This window comes from Dipodomys merriami, unplaced genomic scaffold (assembly GCF_024711535.1).
Source record: "Dipodomys merriami isolate MVZ:Mamm:240054 unplaced genomic scaffold, mDipMer1.0.p SCAF_27, whole genome shotgun sequence".
NCBI classification, from domain to species: domain Eukaryota; kingdom Metazoa; phylum Chordata; class Mammalia; order Rodentia; family Heteromyidae; genus Dipodomys; species Dipodomys merriami.
The window spans coordinates 13977694-14000032 of record NW_027204159.1 but is presented as its reverse complement, the minus strand read 5'-3'; the positions used below and the strand labels follow the sequence as shown (position 1 = coordinate 14000032).

Below are 22339 nucleotides of genomic sequence, written 5' to 3'. Positions count from 1 at the left end.
TATTATGCAGATTGCCCAGCTACAGAGAGGATTATGGATGCAAATAAATCAAATTTTGAAAGGAAGGGCTTTAGTGACTTCTTAAGAGGACGGTAATATGGGTATAATGGAGGGAAATGCTCCCAGTTCATTGGGACAAGAAAGGGGTCACATTGTCATCTCTTGAAGGGTATTGAAGTTGAAATAAGAATAATCGAAGGATCTTAAATATGGAATTCAAGAACTGCTGTGCGTCCTGCTAAGTGACCACTTCTTTTCTCAGGTTTTAATGTGGGGGAATGGCGTGGTGTAGGAGGATGGATGAGCTCCTCGTGGGACCCTGAGTAAGTCACTTAATCCCACAGTGTAAATTTCCATTGTGGGAATAGTTAGAGGTCACCAATGCCAGAGTCTCTCACCCTGATTCTTCCTGAGGCCTCATACGGGCCCTCTCTTGACCCCAAGGGAAATCCTCCCCTCTCTTCCTCCTTAGACCATCTGCCCTCTCTCTGGGGACTACCTCCAGGAGCTGCTCTGAAGGCTTCTAAGTAAAGCCAGAAAGGCAGAGGCACGGGCTTTTCTATGGAAGGCAACCTGGAATTGAATCCTGAGTTAGACACAGCCTGCTGAGTGCCCCATGTGAGCTCCTCTTGCTTAACTCCAACCTGGGAACAATTGCTGGAGCCTTAGGGGGCCCCAGACTTGCTAAGCTCTCTCTGTTCAAGGAGTGCTTAGTGTCTCAGTAATTATTTCACTGATGCCCTGTGCCGAAAGTCATACCCCCAAATTCCTTCAGTGAGGGCCAAAAAAAAAAAAAGTAACATATATTCACATCCAGAAAAGTTAATGGTCCTTTTCAATAGTAGATACATCTTAAGGGGGGAAGGGAACCCATTATTTCATTCATTAAGTAGCCATAATTATTGACCGATAGGATATGTGAGCATGTGAAGCATGGCCTAACTTCCTGAAATTGAAATTAGATTGTTTCTTAGGATCAGGTTTTATCTTCCACACTGATTTTCCCACCACACTTGGCTTTCATTCCAACAGTCACTAAAAAATAACCTTTGCCAAGATGATACAAAGCATGGTCTACTGCAGAAATCATGATTGACTTCAAGCTAATAGTTAACACAATGTCATAAAATAGTGCTTTTCTAAAACAACTGTTTTCAGTTTCTGAGCACAACCCTGTGAGTTTACCATAGTATCATAAAGGAGTCTCAGATCCATAGCTTTAGTTAATTTATTGTTTTGTTTGTTTGTTTTGGCTATTCTGACTTTTAGACTGAGAGCCTCATGCTTAGCATGGTGCTCTACCACTTAAGCCACACCTATTGCCTGGCTTTTGCCAGTACTTAAAGATGGAACATCAAGGACCTTTTTATTGTCAGGACTGGCTTTGAACTTTGATACTCTGGATCTCAGCCTCCTGAATATCTAGGATTACAAGTGTAAGCTATTGCTACCCTGCTATATTGTCTGATTTTAGTGGCTGGCTGTGGGTGTGTTCATAAAATAGTACCTGATGCTGTTGTTTCTACTCATTAAATTTTCACTATAATTGTATTTATCAATAAGGAAGCAAATCACGCTTCCCCTATCTTTCAGGGGAAATAAACGATGCTAATGTTTAATCAGCCAATTTAGTTACCCACACAACCCCTGCCTGATATGGAAGTAGTTGGAGAGACAGGATAAACACTCAGGACAAAGTAACAAATTGGTACAGTCTCCACAGGAATATAAAGTAAGTGGTATGGAGAAGGAGGGACTGAGTCATCCTTGGCAAATGAAATGTATGTAGACTAGAAAGAGAGAAAGAAGGCTTTCCCAAGTAAGACTCCAAAGTCAGGGCACACTGGGCAAACATGATGCCTGGTGCTTCCTGAACTACAGCCACCCCTGTGTCCAGATTCACCCTGCCCTTAGCCTTCTCCAGCTTTGTAAAGACCCAACAGTATGTAAATAGTGTTTAGTGTGTCCCTTCTGTGAAGAGACTCATTGCACAGATATTCTTTGACTACTGGGAACATGAAAATTTCTCTCATTGGAATAGAAACTAAAGAATGCTCCTAAAGGAAGCATTCATTTTAACCAGTACCTTGAAGAGATTCTGGAAGAAAGTGTTACTTGAGCTTCAAAAAGGAGTATGGAGATTGCTTACAAGTAGAACCATAGCCAACCAACTGACTTGTGCAAATTTAACTTCTGCTTGTGACAGAAAATGTAGTTTTTCCAATTCATGGTCATCTAGTCATTTCCCTATTTAAACTGATTCTTAAGGATCTAAACAGTCGACTTCATGGTCACAACAGCCCCTTTGGGCATTGTGTGCTATCCTGTACCCTCCCGGGACTCAGCTGAGGAGTCTCTGACGTTTCCTCCTGCACTTACTGACTTCTCTCTCTTCCAGTGTAACTCATCTTCCTTGCTCCAGATACAGTACAGCTGTCTGCCCAACCCTGTTGGCTTTTCTTTGATATGATTGTCTATTTTCACCTGCTTTATGAAGTGTATCCATTTTGGGGGTACTGCTAGGAGAGAATTCCACAAAATGAATAATGCTTGGGCGGGGGGAAGTGACTTTATTTCTTAAAATTCCAAGTGTGTGGGTAGCCAAGATCCAGGGGCTGCATCTAAAGAGGAACTTGTCATACCATACCAAAACTCAGGAGAAAACAAATCTTATGAGTAGTCTAACAATTCAGTTGTGCAAAAATGCAGCTTTAAAATATTTTTAATTTTAGCTTGTGGTGAAAAAAATGCAGTTTTGCTAGTTCATAAGGATTAATCTCTTCCATGATTAAACTGATAATTTAGGATTATTTTGTCCTACAATCTAATCATACAGTATCTAGTCTTTTGTTTCTGACTTCTTTCACTTCCTGTAATAATCCTGAGATCTATCTATGCTACATTCATCAATATAGCTCATTCCGTTTGCAGAATAATATTATATTGTGCACATGCATGGTTCCATTTACCTATTGGCAGGAACTGAGCTTGTTCCAAGTTTCATCTATCATGAATAAAGCTGTCATGAATATATGAAGGAGGAAAAGACAGGGTATTGGGCGGTAGAGGACTGAAGTGTGCTGTGTGTGTGTGTGTGTGTGTGTGTGTGTGTGTGTGTGTGTGTGTGTGTGTGTGTGTGTGTGTGTGTGTGTGTGTGTGTGTGTGTGTCCTGGAACTTGAACTCAGGGCCTAGGCATTGTCCCAGAGCTTTTGTGTTTAAGTCTAACACTCCACAATTCTGAACCACAGCTCAACTTCCAGCTTTTTGGTAGTTAGAGGTAAGAGTCTCATCAACTTTTCTGCTTTGAACCATGATTCTGACTTTAGCCTCCTGAGTACCTAGGATTATAAGAGTGAGGCACCAGTGCCTGGCTGTTATGTTCATTTTTAAAATCCAAATATGAATTTTTTATGGACACATTTTATTATTTCTCCCTAGTTAATATTTAGGAGTAGATTATAGATTGGATGGTATTAATTTAACGTGGTAGGATGCTATCAAATACTTTCCAATATGTCATTTTATATTCTAACTAGCAGTGTGTAAGGACATTAGAATAAGGACATTAGAATAAGGACATGAATCTTAGTATCCACTTTCTATCCAACAGTAGATATAACATGACATATATTTTATATATAGTATATGCTCTATACTATCTATATTGTTTATATATAACATATACTTCTAGTAAGTGTGCTAATGGCTTTACATTGTTGGTCTTACTCACCTTCCCTTATTGACCAGTATTGTTAAACATATTTTCAATGTACTTATTTGCCATTTATATATATATATATATATATATTTATTTATTTATTTATTTAAAGAAATGCTTGTTCAAATATTATCCAGTTTTCATCTATTGAGTTATGAGTTGTTTTACATCATCTTGATATGAGCTCTTTAACAATTGTTCTATAGTTATGTTCTCTCAATCTTGTATGTAACTGTAGCTGGTTTCTTCTGTCACTGATACCTGCTGCAGCAAAGTGTGGCCTTGTATTGGCCTCTAGTCCTTATACTCCCTTGGTCTCTGCTTTTCTCTCAGGGATCTGTAGGTAATTGTAGTAGTTTCACACATCCAATTCTGAGCCTGAAGAATTCCAACCAGTGCTGTAAGCCTATATGAACAATTGTTACAACTATCAGAGTCATATTGGTTAGATATCATGAGGTTTCACTGAGAAATTTATTTATCTTTAAGACTTGAGACCCAAGTTCCACTGCTTCCTCTGAATTTCTTTTGCAACCTATTTGTTGTTTCATTCACCTACTTATTTTAGAGCTATCTGTAGCTTTATTAGAGACTCAGTGTATAATCAGTTTCTAAACTAACCTTTTTTCATGTTTCTATTTCCTGCCACATGCTCAAACTTCAGTCTCCTTTAATGATAACACTCTTAAACAATCAATTTGTATTCAGAAATTGGTGGTCAGTATTAAACACCAAACTTCTGATCTTCAAAATCCCTCTTTCCAAACACCAGACTTTTATAAGGCATGGATTCCAAGATTAATGTCCTTATTCTAATCTATAGAAGGCTTCTTAGAAGCTCATAAAGAATAGAATGGTTTACTTTTTCTAGTTTTGCGTTCTCCCTGAGTTGAGTGCGCAGAAAGATCTGTCTCTACAGTCTGAATATTCAGTTCTAGGAAGGGGTAGAATGCCCTCTTAATTTTACAAGGCATTATACTAGTGCAGTTGGCTCTCAATAGAAAAAGAATTCTCTGAAAGATCAGTTCCTACAAAGATGAAAATATCGCTAATGACTTGGAGACAGGAAAGCCCAGGACTTATTTGGAAAATGACAATTATAATGATTATCACATTCTTTATGACAATGGTAAAATCTACCATTTCATATTAATAGCCAATGCTGTCTTTTAAGAATCTGTTCCTATTATCCTATAAAACTGATAGTTATTATCCTATCAATTTGATAATTATTATCTCCATTTTCCTATAGAAGACAATAAGTATTCTAACATAATTTTAACTTTTCTGAGGTCAAAAGTCATTAGTACCAACAAAGGTGAAATTCCAGGTCCTCACATACAAAGAATAGAGCCAGTCTTCCATATCTGTGGATTCCTCATTCATGGATTCACAATAGCTACAAACAGGAAATATCAGAAATTTATTTCATCTCTACTGAACATGTATAAACTTTTTCTTGTCATTATTCTCTAAATCAATATATTTATCTGTAGGGCATTTACATTGCATGCGTGGTAAGAATCTCAAGATGATTTAAAACCTATAGGAGGGTATGTATAGATAATGTGGAAATATTACAACATTTTACATAAGAGACTTGAGCATTGGCAGGTTTTGGCATCCGTGGGGTGTCTCTGGAACCAGTCTCTACAGATACCCACAGATATCCGCAGATAACTGTATTCATTTCTGTATTTGTGAGATCCAGGAGCTAAGTTAAAAAAAGAAAGAGAGCACTGGGGATTGAGGGCCATCTGAACTTCAGTTTGAATGTATTCGAATAGATTATTTTAAATTAGCACCAAATGAGCCAGCAATATGCAACTTGTTAGTCATATTTTACTTCAAAATAGAGTGTATCTCAATTTGTGAACCCTCTTCCACTATAGTGACTCATGTTGTCCGCTGCAACATTAACTTTTGAAAGTTGCCAAGGTAGTAGCAGTGACATACTGCCTTTACAAAGGGCGCCATCCTCTCCCTCGCCCAGTTGTCCCTATGATAAATGACTCTCCCTGCTTCCTGGGATAGCGTCCTCACCTTAGGAGCTTTGTGCATTCAAAGACTGGGGCTATATTCTGGATAAAATGTGGCAGATGGGCATAGGTACATTTTCTGACTCTGACACTTATTTCTCACCCTTATTCTTTGAGCTGACCTACTAGTACATCTTATCTTGGAACGGTGGAAATAATACTGCCCTTAAAAGACTGTTGCTATTTCCAGTAAAGCATCTAACAAAGGGATGGGCACAGTGCAATCAATTTCATGTTCTCTAGCCATTCGGTCAGGTAATTGTTAGGCTGGGAATAGGCTTCTTTGGAAATCATTTTCTCTTGGAACTTTGAAGTTGATCCTTCATTGTGTTTTAGGGACAAATATGGCTGAAAACAGCAACAGCAGTGACAATCTCATACTTACTGCTACAAAAATGATCTACGTTTCCCTGGGGTTCTTAGGACTTTTTCCTTGGTGTTTGAAAAAGCACAATAATTATGTTGTTTTGAGATTTTTAAAAATAATATAGTCAGTGGGTTTCTTTTAGTCTTGAAGGCTCACATTCTTTGTTCCCAGTTGAAGGGTATTTTTAAGTATTTTGTTTCTTTTGTTTTTTCTATCTTGAGGCTTGAACTCAGGGTCTGGGTGCTGTCCCTGAGCTTTGTTTTTGTTCAAGGCTAGCACTCTGCCATTTGAGTCACAGTACTACTTACATTTTTTTTTTTTTTTTTTGCTTTTTCTGGGTAGTTTATTGGAGATAATAGTCCCATGGGCTTTTCTGCTTGGGTTTGCTTCAAACCATGATCTCAGCCTCCTGAGTAGTGAGGATTACAGGTGTGAGCCCCTATCACCCAGAAAGTGTTCCTTTAATAATTTATTTTTGATTTCTTAATATTCTCTCATTCTCTCTCTCTCAATTTTCTGTCTTAGATACTGAGCTTCATTGGATAATTAATTTTATTGTCTTTAATACCTTTTGCTTTTTCTCTTTTTGACTTACTTTTTAAGAGATAGCTTTGACTATATATTTTAAGTTTCTACTGATTGAAAGACAAATTTGCCATATTTTTTTAATTCCATGATTTTTTTCTTGTAATTTGCTTATTCCTTTTTTTTAGAGCATTCTGTTCCTGGTTTGAGGGTTTATTCTTTTATAATATTTCTGCCTGTATACATGAATCCAATTAAGATTTATTTGTATCTTCTAGTATCTGTTGTGTTGATATTTCTCTTTAGTTTTCCTTCACATCATGGGGTTACTCAATTGACTAGATAATCTCACATTGTCCAGTCAGATGTGAGAATGAATGTGTAGTATGGTTGAATGGACATGAATAGAACACATCAACTGCCTGGTTTCATTAGAGAGTGAGCAAGCCTAGAAGTGATCTTGCATTTCAGACTCTAATTGCCAAAATGCAGTACACTTCACTCTGAGCACTCAATTCCCCACCCATCACCTGAGTCTCCACCATTTTCTTCCTTTCAAAAGGAAAAGCCTTACATTGCTTACATTACCCGAGGGGTAGGGTATGGAGAAGAGCTAAGCACTGAGGATAGAGGGCCAATGAATCAATTCATCTCTCAATGGATTTCATTTTTCAGCCCTTATCTCGCATGGTGTGTTGCATTTCTAAGTCCTAAACCTCTCTAGCTTTCAGCAAGGTGAATAGATGCCCTTCCTGGCTGATCCCTTTGCCTGTCAGATTCTTCCAATCACCTTCCTTCTTCCAGAAACACAGGAACCCTACAATCTGCTTAATGACCTGCCTTACGTTCTCTCCTTTACTATTATTTTAAAGACACCTTTGGGGTCAAAAGATGATCAATGTCCTCAGTCTTCCATCACACTTAACTTTCTTTTCATGTTCGTCTTAATTCAACAACGATCGGCACTTTCCTGTGAAGCTAAGCCACTCTTTCTTATTCTGCTTCTATTTCCTGGAACTTTAGTTTCAAAGTAAAAATATCACCTTTTTGTGATAGTCTAAATTGCCGATTTCCCCAATTATGCCAGTGTTTCTCTGCTTTCATGTGCTGACAGCCCCCATTTCTAATGCTTTAAATCTTAGAATATTCTGGTTTATTTCATGTGTAGGTGTGTAATGTTCTTCATAATCAGGAAATGAATCACCAACCCCCCAAAAACTTTTGTTTAAAATTTTTTTATTTGCATTTCTTTTATGGCCAGAGATGTTGAACATCTCTTCATGTGTCTATTGGCCATTCTTATTTCTTCTTCAGAGCAGTCTCTCTTTAACTCTTTAGCCCACTTATTGATGGGGTGGTGGCTTCTTTGAGGATTTGTTTTTGAGGGGTTTATTTTTTTTAAGCTCTAAGTATATTTTAGATATGAAGCCCTGGTCTGATGTATAGTTAGTAAATATCTTCTCCTAGTCTGTGGACTTATTTATCCAGCTAGCTATGTCCTCTGCCATGCAGAAACTCTTCAATTTAATGTAATCCCATTTGTCCAGTCTTTCTTTGATTTGTTGTGTTCCTAGATCTTTACTTAGGAAGTTTCAACCTGTGTTAGGGAGCCCTAGTGTTCCCCTTATCCCTTCCTGTAACATTTTCATGGTGTCTGGTCTTACATTGACACTTTTGATCCATTTAGAATTGATTTTGGTGCAGGGTAGTATATAAATATCAATAACAGATGCTGGCAGGGATGTGGAAAAAGAATGCTATTACATTGTTGGTGGGAGTGTAAACATGTTCAACCACACCGACAAGTAGTATGGAGGTTCCTCAAAAGACTAAACATAGAGCTTCCCTATGACCCAGCAATCTTACTCCTGGGCATTTACCCAAATGACCACAAACCAGCCTGCACTAATGCCATCAGCACAACCATGTTCATTGCAGTATTATTTACCATAGCTAAAGTCAACCCATGGAGTCAACCCCTTAGTGGATGAATGGATCATGAAAATATGGTGTATACACACAGTGGAATTCTATGCTTCCATCAGAAAGAATGGTATTGCCCCATTCATTAGGAAATGGAGAGACTTAGAAAAAAATTATATTAAGCAAAGTAAGCCAAACCCAAAGAAATATAGGCTGCAAAGTTTCCCTCATTTGTAATACTGGAATATGTTTATAAATCTACAAGTTAATCCAATGGATAGTAAAAGACAATTACACTTGTGCATGATTAATTAAACAGCACTCTAAGCATTGCACAGTGAGAACAAAGGAGGATATTCTTAGGAGAGGGTCACACAATGGCTCAATAGCTATGTGTATATGACCATATAAAATGATGCTTATTGAAATGAACTCCAAGAAATTGAAACAAGAGGGTTTTTTATTGTACTGGTTGCAATTATTTCTTTTTCCCTTTTGTTTATCCTCTGTTGTCACTTTTTTATTTCTGTACCCTTTGTCTTGTACATAAGTCTTAGGGAAGGGAAGGGGAATTGCAGAAATGGTGGGACAAAGGTTGAACCAATTCAGCTGTGATACTCACTAGATACTATGTTGGAAATGAAATTTACAAATTGCAAGGGAGAGGAGGAATAAGGGGGGAACTAAAGGAGGGAGTCACCTGACTTATATAACTGTAACCCCTGTGTATGTTACCTTTACAATAAAATTCAAATTTACTTTCAAAGTTCTCTCCATCATCAGGCATTTCAAACTAAACAATTTTTGACAGAAAAATCATCGTATGATTGTTTAGATGTTCTCTTCAAGATGTGCTCTTCAAAGAATTGTGAAGACTATGGCTCTTTGATTATTATTTTGGACAAATATTTAGTAGAAACTTACTGAGTAGAAAGCCTGGGACAGAAATTTCCATAGGAAAATGTAAGAGGAATCATGGTGGGTTTGAATCTCACATCCGTCACATTCTTCCTGCTCTAAAATAATTAAACACCTCTGAGTTTGGGTTCCCTTTATGAATATCCAAATATCTCCTTTAGGGTTGGTTGTGGGAAATACCAATAATATCTACACATACACCTGAGCACAAGGCCTAAAACTGGGTAGCACCTTTCAAATAGTAACTGATTGCTTCTGAGGTAAATAGGACTTATAGTATCATTGCCTACCTTCTCCTTAAATCACACACACACACACACACATACTTTTGTAAGACATATCAGAGGTTATGCAACAACACAAGCCTTAGAACAAGATCATCTTCTTTTCTTCATTTCTTTTCCTTTTTTAAATGTTATTCCTGGGCCCAGGCACTGTCCCTTAGCTTGATTCACTCAAGGCTGGTACTCTAACACTTGAGCCATAGCTTCACATCTTGCCTTTTTCTTGTTTGTTAGCAATAAAAGTGTCACAAACTTTTCTGCCTGGGCTGGTTTCAAACCACCATCCCCACATCTGGGCCTTCTAAATAGCTAGGATTACAGGTATGAGTCACTGATGCCCAGCTAACAAGCTTCTCTTAATGTCTCAATCCCTCTGCTTTTGTTTAGTTTGTTCTCTTTTGCTCAGCCCTCTGGGTATCAGGTAACTGAGTGAAGCTACTATCTCATTAATATTTAGTGCTGATGAATTGTCAAATAGGAATGACTCCTTGAGACCGACTGTGGTTTTGTGAGATAGTTTTTATTCTTGTTAGTGGTGATCCTGGGGCTTGAACTCTGGGACTGGATGCTGTCCCTGAGCTTTGTGCTCAAGTCTAGTGCTCTTTCACCTGAGTCACAGGTCTACTCCTGGCTTTCTATTGTAGTTAATTGGAAATAATAGTCTCATAGCCATCCTTCCTGGACTGGCTTTGAACTGTGACCCTCAGATCTCAGTCTCCTAACTAGCTAGGATTACAGGTTTGAGCCACCAGTGCCCATCTGTTTTGCCAACTACCTATTGAAGAAGCACTGACTAAGCAGTGACAAGACAGACTTCCATGTCTTCCAGTTATTTATACATCATGGAATTTATGAGGTAGAGCTACTTTGGTTTCCTGTGGTAGAGATAGACTTTATAGTGTTTTATCTACCTAATGAGATCAAGTCCAAGAGCTGGGAAGATGGATTTTATTCGATAACATTTATTTCAAGGGAAGACATAAAAGTATTCCAAGGTGGTGTGAGATGATGCAGTGTTGCTCAACTTGTACAAATGGATGTATTTACCTCAAGCACATTGGTGAACAACTGTTTATGGAAGAAAGAAAACCAGTTTTAGTTTTCATACAAGATAGCTGTTATCTATGTAGCCCTACTATGTACACAGAGTGGAAACAAAGCAAAATAATTGCAAGTAAGATGAGTTTTGCCAGCCTCTGGTGGCTCATGTCTCTAATAGTTCCCAGGACACTGAGATCTGAGAATCATGGTTGGAAGTAAGCAGGAAAGTCCAAAGATAAGACCATAACTCCAACTACCAAAAGAATCAGATGTGGAGCTGTGGCTTAAATAGTAGAGCACCAGCATTAAGAAGAAAAAGCTAAGGAATACATCTGAGGCCCCCATGTGCAAGCCTAAGTACTGGCACTAAAAAAAGAGTTTTTTTAATTCATGTATCCATATAACAGATGCATTCTGTATGTAAGGTACAGTATTTAAGCACTGGGAGCTAGCAGTAAATAAAAAGCAAACATTGGATTCTCTCAGGAGCTTACTTTCTGTTGGAGGACTAAAGACTCAAATGTCCATGTAGAACTGTCCTATACAGAGTACAGGGAATGGGGTCACAAGCCATGACAGTAGCAAGTTCTGAGAGGCTGCCATGGTCTGCATCAGTGAGAATCCTTCCTTGTAAAGAGATGAGTCCTTTGAAATGTGAAGGATAAGGGAATCAGCAAAATGTAAAGTCCTTGAGTTTAAGGCAAGAATGATACTAGGGACTTGAAGGCAGAATATTTTCCATAGAGGGCAAAGACAAGAAGAGGTGGAAGCTCTAAATTCCTTCTCTTGTAATATATCAAGCTTTCCTTTCGGCTTTGCTTCCATCCATCCATCCATTCATTCTCTGATTGAGTCAATAAGTGAATTTCCCACATCCATCCAGTGGTAAGTGATTGTCAGGTACAGATACAGCAGTGAATTAGAGCGAGTTAGCTTCATGTTCCACAGCACAAGAGAAGAGGATGCTGGGATGTGTGAGATCACAGAGGAAGAGCCCTATTCTCCACCTACATTAAGGAATCTGGTGATTAGCAAGAAAGGAGGAGGAGGAGGAGGAAGAGGAGAAAAGAGGAGGAAGAAGAGGAGGAGGAGGAAGAGGAGGAGGAGGAGGAGGAGGGAGAGAAGGAGGGGGAGAGGAGGAGGAAAGGGAGGAGGAGGGGGGAGGGGGAGGGGGGGCAAAAGTATGTATGAAGGTTGAAAGGCAAAGACAAGTTTTGTGAGCTAGGAAATGCTCTCTGAGCTTTCAGGGTAGACTGTGAAGATCCTGGAATGGAGGGAGCAAACCAAACCATGGCCAACTCATCATTCCACAGCTGGGTTCAGAGTCTTGGATCTGTCCTTTCCTGAGAGTTATAGGAGGCTACCCAGGGACTGTCATGCATGCAGCTGTCACCCTCAGAGCTGCATAGAGGAACTGGCCATTCCCTGCTCCAGAAAGTATTAGTGAATGTTGGCTTGCTAAAGATCACTGCAGAAATACTACGAAGAGGCAACAATGACCTCAAGATAAATTAGTGGCTACATGAGTGGATGATTGTAGGCACATTTGATTCTTAGTTGATTTATAGGACTTTGAAACTGTTTGGATGGAGGGAGAGTGGTATTAGAAATGTCTTCTGACTTTCTGGATTGGGCAGCTAGGTGGATGGTGGGCACAATTGAAAACCCATAAAGAAGCAAGTTTCAAAATCTATGTATTTCTTTTCATGTAGACATTAATTATTGTAGCATAGATAACTATGCTACGATAAGAACCAAATATCTGCATACACAAATCAGCAATTTTTATGTGTATGTTGTATGTGTGTTTTGTATATGTATGTGTGTACACATTGCCAGTACTGGCACTTGAACTCAGGGCTTTGCACTGTCCCTTAGGTTTTTCACTTAAAGCTGGTGTTGTATACTTCAGCTTCTGAATTTTTGCTAGTTCATTGGAAGTTGGAATCTCATGGGCTTTTCTGCCTGGGCTGACTTTGAACCAGATCCTCAGATCTCAGCCTCCTAGGTAGCTGGGATTCCAGGTGTGAGTCACCAGCTCAGACAGCAATTATTTTCATATACAAAGTTCCACTCAAGAAATGAACAATAGCTGGACACTGGTGGCTCACGCTTGTAATCCTAGCTACTCAGGAGGCTGAGATCTGAGGATTGAGATTCAAAGCCAGCCCAGGCAGGAAAGTCTGTAAGACTCTTATCTCCAATAAACCACTAGAAAACCAGAAGTGGTGCTGTGGCTCAAGTGGTAGAGTGCTTGCCTTGAGCTGAAGAGCGCAGGGACAACACCGAAGCCCAGAGTTCAAGGCCCGTGGTCGACAAAAAAAAAAAAAAAGAAAGAAAGAAAGAAAGAAAAAAAGAAAGAAAGAAAGAAATGAACAATAGAAGTAAGAGACAAAATGGTGGTTACTGACCATCATAAGCTTTACAGAACTAGGGAGCTAGGCCTTAAGTTACAACAAATAGCTAGAGGGATGTGTGGTGGAAAGACATTCTTGGCAGAGAAAGAATACAGGAGGTACAAACTTGAAGATCTTCAAGAGACTAGGAGTGATCCACTGTTCTCATGCTTATGAGCTAGAAGTGTCAAATGGAAATGGCTTACAGAGCTCTATAAGCCAAGCTGCACGGACACTGACAGAGGACTATATTATGCTGTGGTGTTCATTCTGCAGCCTCAGAAGACATTGATAATTCCATACCCTTGGGTTTAGGAAACTGACTTATCAGAGAGAGTGAATTTGAAGAGATAAATATGGGAGGCCGGATGACTGTAAGATATTAACTAAGATTGTGACAACATATTCATATATATCTAATAGGGGTGATTGTGAGAGGACCAGGTAGATGAGCATGTGTGTGTGTGCATGCACATGCACCACACACACATACACACACACACACATCTCTGCATATGTGTGTGTGTGTGTGTGTTTTTTGGGGGGGGTCCAGTTGTGGGCCTGAACTCTGGGCCTGGGCGCTGTCCCTAAGCTCTTCAGCTCAAGGCTAGCACTCTACCACTTGAGCCACAGTGCCACTTCTGGCTTTTTTTTTCTGCTTATGTGGTACTGTGGAATCAAACCCAGGGCCTCATGCATGCAAAGCAAGCGCTCTACCACTGAACCACCTTCCCAGCCCAATATGTGTGTATTTTAATGAACTGGACACCAGTAGCTCATGCTACTGTTGGAGGTTGAGATCTGAGGAAAGTCTGTGAGACTCTATATCTCAAGATGTGGAGCACCAGCCTTACGAAATAAAGCTAAGGTATAGTTTCCAGGCTCTAAAGTTCAAGCTAAGGGACAATGTCAAGGCTCTAAAGTTCAAGCCCCAGTATTACACACACACACACACACACACACACACACACACACACACACACACACACACACACTATACATATATATATATATATATGATATAAATAATAATATACTGGACACTCAACAAGTACTAAAGCTAGGGAACCCTCTTATACAGTTGTTTTTTTGTTTTTGTTTTTATTTTTTTTTACTCAGTATGAGAAATGAGCAGTTGTTTTCTATCCATGAAGTCTGTGCTCCTCCCACTGGGTTTCTATGGGGTAGGGAGGGTATCAATTATCAGAAAAGTGGAGGGGATCTTGTCCTGGATCCAGCTTGAGGGAAAGGCAGACTTGCCCCTGGCTCTCCCAAGTCAGAGGCTGAGGTCTTTTCATTCTACCGTGTTCTCTCTAAGATCAGAGTTGCCTTGATGTTTGAAGGATAAGTCAGATTTTCACAGGTTGCAAAATAGTAGTACATACTTCTTATAGTAGTACACACTTCTTAGTTAGGAGGAAAGGTGCAAGATCAGGCACAGAAGCAAAGCTTTGAATGGCTCAACCAGTAATGCAGAGATGGTTGTGCTTCTAACAGAGTGATCGCAGGGTGAGTTTTCCTGTGGGCCAGAGGCACCACACATGCAATGTTGTTTTGTTGTTGTTGTTTTGTGGGGGTGGTTTTATTTTTATTTTTTTTATTTTTTGTCGGTCATGGGGCTTGAACTCTGGGCTTGGGCGCTGTCCCTCAGCTCTCCAGCTCAAGGCTAGTGCTCTACCACTTGAGCCACAGCGCCACTTCCGGTTTTCTGGTGGTTTATTGGAGATAAGAGTCTCACGGACTTTCCTACCTGGGCTGGCTTTGAACCTCAATCCTCAGATCTCAGCCTCTTAAGTAGCTAGGATTACAGGCATGAGCCACTGGTGCCCTGCAAGGATGTTTTTATTTTTAATGCTGGGGGTCAAACATAAGGTTTAGGCAGAAACTGGTCTTGTACCCTTCCACCTGCTAAGAAAATCCCTAATACCTTTTTTTTGTTAGTTATGGGGCTTGAACTCAGGATTTGGGTGCTGTCCCTGAGCTTTTGTGCTCAAGGCTAGTACTCCATCACTTTGAGCCATAACTACACTTCCGGTAGTTAATTAGAGATAAAGTCTCAAGGACTTTTCTGCCCAGACTGACTTCAAACTGCAATCCTGAGATCATAATCTCCTGAGCAGCTAGGATTACAGGCATGAGCCACCAGCTTTTGGTTAATGCCTTTTAGACATATATTTATATTTTCATTTTGGACTGAGGCAGTCTAAATTATGTAGCCAGTCCTGCTTCAGGGCCTAGGTCAAGTATTTCATTTATTCATTTTACCTATGGTCTCTTTACCTGACACACTATTCCCTCTAAGCTAGATTCCTCTAAATTCTCACTGTTATTTGTCTGGGCTTGATTAATCTCTTATCTGTACATAAATTTTAATAGTTCTCTGCAACCAAGTTTTGAGCTCCTTACTGGTACCTAATAAGAGTAGTGCTGAGCTGGTAGTAAGTTTCTGATGTTGGATGAGTAGGTTCTGATGCTAGGAAAGAGTTTCATACTCATTTGTGACAAAACCATGTCTTTGAGAAAACCTTAGACAGAGACTGGGGGTGGAGAAAGAGAGAGAGAGAGAGAGAGAAAGAGAGAGAGAGGAGAGAGGTGAGAGAGAGAGAGAGAGAGAGAGAGAGAGAAGAGCTGCTAAACCAATTCAAGGACAAGGATAAGAGCTAGACAAGTAAATAAATCCAGCATCCAGGCAGACAGTGACAAGGTACATAAACACAACAATTTCCAACCTCCAATACCAAGTGCTAGTATTTGCTGTGTGTGATATGTTCCTCTTTTAAAGGTCTCTTACTTATGAATTCATTGAATTTTTACAACCATCCTATGATGTGCATCTTATTACTATGTTTGTTTTGCAAATGAAATTAAAATACGTGATTAAATAATTTGCCTACAATTATATTGCTAGGAAATAGGAGAGCCAAGATCTGAACTCCAGCAGCTTGGTTTTTAAAGGTCATACCTTTAACCATCTGCCTTTTACCTCTTCATGCTTTTACCTCTTCTGTATTGGAATCTGCGCAGGAGCTGCACTCAACTTTGGGTCTTTCATTGGCCCTGGGTCTTTTTTCTTTTTTAATCCCTTCCTTTTTTCTCTCTGTGAAATAGACATAATGAGTCAGCACTGGGAAACAGGAAGTGCTTTGAACCACATTGAGTTTTTTTCTAAGGAAAGCATCCAAAGTCTTCATTCAATTCTCTGAAAGATTGGTGATCCCAAAATGCTGAAGTCACGGCTTGGGGCTTCAAAACTCCTTTTCAGATGTAAATTTCTAAGTCTTTCTTCAGTCCTTGTGCTAGTGTCAGGTGCCAAATGGAAACTGCACAGGTCTCCTGTTGGGGGATGTTTAATATGATTCTTTTTACTCTGTATTTATTCCATAAATATTTATTGACTCTAAAAATGTATACAACCTTGCTTACAAGTTCAAGGTCCATCTAACACTTGCCTTCCTTCCGGCATCTTTACCTAAGCAAACTGGTGTATGCGAACAGCCAGAGCAGCCATGTTGCTGCCCTAACTCTGAACTTGCCAACACATTTCCCATGTGATGCGTTCAATTTCCTGTGTGCTGTGTCTTATAGTTTCTAAAGCTGCGGCCGGTTTGCACTTTCCCTTCAAAGAAAAAGAAAGCAGCAAGCCAGATGGTGTGGGAATTGGATGGTGAGAGCTATTGCTCATTGAGTAGAAGGTTCTTACCCAGAACTCTACAGCTGTGGTCAGGAGCTCGGATGCAGCCCCTCCTTAATGCATTTCTGGCCAACAACAGAGCAGAAAAGCAGAAATAAAGTAGAAAAAGAAAGAAGAAGAAGAATTCTGTTACTTTATAGTTTTGTCCAGAACTGTCCTCCGTGACTTTTGAAAGAGAGTGGTAATTCCTTCCCTGGGCTAATGTAATACATTGGGAATTACCTAATTTAATCTTACAGTATCTTCCTTCTAGTCCTCTTAAGGGAAAGGGATGTATATCCCAAGCAAGAGCTAATGCCAGTCCTTGGGGGAGAGGGTGTAGTAACTGCTTTGGGAACCAGGATAGAGGATGGTAGGCCCCAAGTGTGTGGCTAAATCACCAGGTAGTATGGGAAAGTAACTTCCATTCCCTAATCTTCAGTTTCCTCATCAGTAAAATGAAGGGCCAGAACTTAATGATCTCTAAACTTGGCTTTTACTTTGGACTTTGTCCAATGGATGTTTAGCACTATCCAGTGTTAGCCAAGCTGCTAAGTTTGAGAGTCTTCACAATCACCCTCACTTCTGACACCCACCACAAACATGAGGGATTCCACAGCTGCTCAGTTTCAATCACGTGTTTGAAGGACTTGCAGAACTCACTGAAGGATATTCTACTCTGTGGCTACAAATTAGGATCAACCAAAGGCAGAGGTGCATTGAGAAGAGTCTGGAAATGTTCCAGACTTACACAGACCTCCATTATGGTCTTCTATATGAATTACCCTCCTGCGGTAGATGGATGATAATATGTTCAGACTATCATCAACCAAAGAGGCTGAGCCTAGCGTTGAGACTTTTTACTGGAGCTCTGTTGCATAGATTGACTGAACGGTTGATTCTTTGCTTGGTTGGTTGGTTGGCTGCCAAATAATTGAATTCAGCCTCCTGGTCGATTGATAATTGTGTTACCCAAAACTCCTGGCCTAAGTCAAGTGGTTGCTCTATTTTAGCTAGCTCCATCTCCAGGCTCCATCAGGTTGAGAACAGAGAGTGATGGTAGGGAGTGGTAGGCTTCTATATTACACAAAGTGCTCAAGGAAAGTATCCCTGAAATGTTCTTACTAAAGCAGACTCCTGAAGAAGTGAAGTGCTAAAAGCTTTGCTGGTTTCCAAAGTCAAACAACCAGGACGGAGAAGAAAACAGAGGCAAAAGACCTAGAGTTAGCGTGTTCTTGTTATTTTTGATGAGCAATAAGGATATCATTTGGTCTGCCACATGAAACTACTCTGTGGGTGCTGGCTGCCAAAGGAGAGACCAAATACTGTTGAAATGGTCTTGGTGAGAGAGGGTCATGTGAGCAGTGTGGCCGTAGCAGTGGAGGAATGAGGAAGTGTCAATTATACAGGAGGAAGGTTTGCAGGCAGACTAGAAGGAAAAGAGAGGAATCCACGGGTAGGAAGGTGAAATAGGCATGGCTGGGGCAGCATTAGTGATGGAGAGGCTTTGTAGATGCCCCAGGAAATGTCAGCTTGGCTACTGACATTCATCTGGAATTCAGAAGAAAGTTCTATGTTCAAAGTTCAGATTTGGAGTTACATTGTCATGTAAGTGCTAGACTGTGAGAATGGAGGCGGGATAGTGGATAGAGAACCAAGAGAATATGGACCTCTGTGGTGGTTATATGTTAGACACCAGTCATGAGAAGCAGCCAGCAAACAGTCATGGGAGCTTTGCTGGGGAGCAGGAGAATTGAAGAGTGGTGGCCAGGAATCACTGGGAACATGAGAGTGAGCACTGCTCAACGATACATACACTGTCTACTCAGATGTCCTAAAGGCAATGCAGCATTTCATTCCATAATTCCCTCAGAAACCCATCTCCAGATCCTGTAGTCACAGAATACACTATTCTCTAACCAACTCTAAAAGACGACTGATACTTCTTCTAGATGCTGGGACCTGTACTTTTAAGTGTATTCACCTTGAATGGTCATAATTGAGTCCAGATGCCCAGCTATGAAAACTCTTTTTATGGCTGTGACATCTGGCTATGTGGCTTCTTCCTCTTTCTAAAACTGAAGCCATAGGTGTTGAACAAAACAGTCAATCTATTAGAGTGGTTGCCATTCCAGTGACTGAATAATATTTTACATCTTACAGAGGATTACAAGGGGCCATCTTAGTATTCTTAGAAGAATCTGGGTCATTGTTATTCTTCCCATTCAGCTACCTGGCTTTAGGAGGAAAAGCAAATTAGGTTCGACTCTTATTCCTATCTATAAGAACAATGTCTCTATGTTTTCATGTTCAGTTTGTATAACTTGGAATGGTTTTGAGGTTCATCAAATGAGTGTTGCTTAACTTGACTTTGGAATCACTTAAACTAGACCTCCATCCTAACAGTAGTAATTTTTTTCCCTATGCTCTAAACACTTTATTTATTTTTTAGGACATTTTTTTATTGTGAAAATACTGTACAAAGGGGTTACAATTACATGGGCAAGATAATGAGTACATTTCTTATCAAGCATTGTAGCCTCCTCCTTTGTTTCCCCTTCCCATCCCTTCCCATCCTCCTCCTCCCCGGCCCCCCCCCAATCCTCCCCGCTCCCCCCTACCCCCCCACCAAAGTTGTGAAGTTCGTTTTTGACATAACAATGAGATCATTGTTGCAATGGGTCCACCTGTATACCTATTTAAAGGATTTGTTTTTCCCCTTCCCCTCCACAAATTATACCTACATCAAATACAGTGAAAGCATGGGTTATACTGTGGGGGAGGGACATACAAAGCAAAAAAGAAATAATCTTATAAATGTGTTAGAAACAATCGCATGAAAGAAAAAAAAACATTTGAATATATATCTTAGGGTTCATTTCCCTAACATCACCTTATCTGACCTTTTCTGCTTGACTCAGACATATACTAGATATTGCAAATAAGGGAAACCATAGGACCTATGTTTCTTTGGGCCTGGCTTACTTCACTTAATATAATTTTTTCCAAGCCTTTCCATTTCCTAACAAATGGGACAATGTCATTCTTTCTGATGGAGGCATAGAATTCCATTGTATATCTATATATACCACATTTTTTTGATCCAGTCATCTACTGAGGGGAATCTGGGTTGGTTCCATATCTTAGCTATAGTAACTAATGCTGCAATAAACAGTCATGCTGGTAGCCTTAGTGTGGTCTTGTTTGTAAACATTTGGGTAAATGCCCAAAAGTGGGATTGCTGGGTCATAAGGGAGCTCTATGTGGAGTCTTTTGAGGAACCTCAATACTGCTTTCCAAAGTGGTTGAACAAGTTTACACTCCCACCAACAATGCAATAAGGTTCCCTTCTGTCCACATCCCCTCCAGCATCTGTTATTAGAGTTCTTGATTTTTGCCATTCTAACTGGAGTGAGGTGGTATCTCAATGTTGTTTTGATTTGCATTTCTTTTATGGCTAGGGAGGTTGAGCATTTCTTCATGTGTCTATTGGCCATCCTTCTTTCCTCTTCAGAGAAGTTTCTCTTTAAGTCTTTAGCCCACTTATTTATTGGGCAGTTGTTTCTTTGAGGATTTGTTGTTAATTTTTTGAGTTCCAAGTATATTTTAGATATGAGACCCTTGTCCGTTGTATGGCTAGTGAAGATCTTCTCACAATCTGTGGGCTTTCTATTGATCTTGCTAGCTATGTCCTTTGCCATGCAGAAGCTCTGCAATTTCATGCAATCCCATTTGTCCAACCTTTCTTTGATTTGTTGTGTTTCTGGGTCTCTATTAAGAAAATTTTGGCCTGTGCCAAGGAGACCTAAGGTTTCTCCTATTCCATCCTGTAATGTTTTCAGAGTGTCTGCTTTGACTCCGAGGTCTTTGATCCATTTGGAGTTGATTCTGGTGCAGGGTGATATCTAAGGATCTAGCTTTAGTTTTCTACAAGTAGTTAACCAATTTTGCCAGCACCATTTAACAGTAGTAATTTTTAACTGACAGCATATTCATCTCTCTGATGGGACAAATAAAAACAATTGTTGAGTGGTTAGAGAAAGACTTCAGAGTAATTCTCTTTGTGATTTCAACCTAAACCCAGTATGTGTACATGCACACAGGCACACACCCGCACATTCCTAATGTATAGTATTTAAGCACATGGTCTATATATAGACAAACAGATCATGGTTAAGAGCCATTTTTTTTTTTTTTGCTTTTGGGTGTATTATTAAACTCTTCTGTAAAATGGAGATGCTTATAGTACTTATCCTAGGAGCTGTTCTTAGGATTGAAAGAGATAATACAAGTAAGCCCTTTGCACAGCATCTCCCACATAACAAGGGCTTATCAAGTGTTACCTATTAAAAATCAATGTAATGATAGTTTATGCTAATAATGTATAACTTCCCAATGTGTGAGAATCTTCTAAAATAGAAATTTTGTCCCAAAATTTGCCTAATCACTAGTGTTTTTTTCATGATTATATAGAATGCTCTGAGAAATAACTTCATGGAGGTTTAGCCATCACTGGGCACCTGGGGTGACCAAGGACATAAGAACATAAGAATGAAATGCCAGTTGTCAGATTCTTTTAACAATCTAGTTTCCAGTTTTTTGCTTTAACACCAGATTTGGAATCGATTTTGTTTAATATTCTGGGTGAGGCAGACCAACCTTTGCTTATTGACCAACAAATAAATGTTACTGTTTTGATAATATACTGTGACTATGCTCAATCTAAATTTGTATAGATGATGTTTTGGTATATTTACAAAAGAGTGAATCTGATTTCTGAAATTATTTAAAAGGAAGACAGAAAGAGAGGAAAGGAAACAAAGAGGAAAGAAATAAAGAAATCATCTTATGGATAAAATTTTGCCTATATCAATGATTATTTCTTTTAATTACCTTTAAGTAGCTGTATAGAGAGATTCCAATTCACCATGTTTGTTTATGTAGATAAACCACCTCCATCAATGTCATGACTTTCATTGTTCTCCATCTCTCCCAACCCCACCCATTTCCTCAAGTTAACTGGTTGCATTTTCACTTATGCACATTGAATATTATGACGGCATTCACCTACCCTCTCCACAATTATTTTCATTGAATAAGCTCTATAATGTGGTTTTGTTCTTATTATTTTGTTAAAAACTTTGGATTTTGGAAGCGACTTTCTCACCTTTCTTATAGTATTCTAGATGATTACTAACAATAGATGGCAAACGAAAAAAATGCAGGCAGGCCTGGAGCTTTCCATAGGGGGTTCAGTAAAACATTACTGCTCAGGATTTGGCATCAAAAAGCAGTTCCAGGCAGAAGTGAACTTGTAAAATGCCACAATCACATCTTTTAAGAAATTTCCAAAATATGGGGTGCAGTTAAGGATTAAGTCAATGTGTTCAGCACAGAAACTAGTTTAGCTTTTCTTAGCTTCACATGAACTACCATATTGGACCATTTCAGGTTCCA

General features: G+C 39.5%; 1 protein-coding gene across 8 annotated transcripts in view; it reads left to right on the top strand.

The window, feature by feature from the left end:
* The window catches only part of Ppp2r2b (protein phosphatase 2 regulatory subunit Bbeta), a 437725-nt gene that overhangs the window by 125946 nt on the left and 289440 nt on the right, over positions 1-22339 (top strand). For 5 of the 8 annotated variants that reach the window (XM_070036328.1, XM_070036321.1, XM_070036327.1 and 2 more), the window contains exon 2: positions 263-323. The exons of the other annotated variants lie outside the window; for them this stretch is intronic. The gene's annotated coding sequence lies outside the window, so the exon portion shown is untranslated. The remainder of the gene's footprint in view (positions 1-262; positions 324-22339) is intronic. 8 annotated transcript variants of the gene reach the window in all.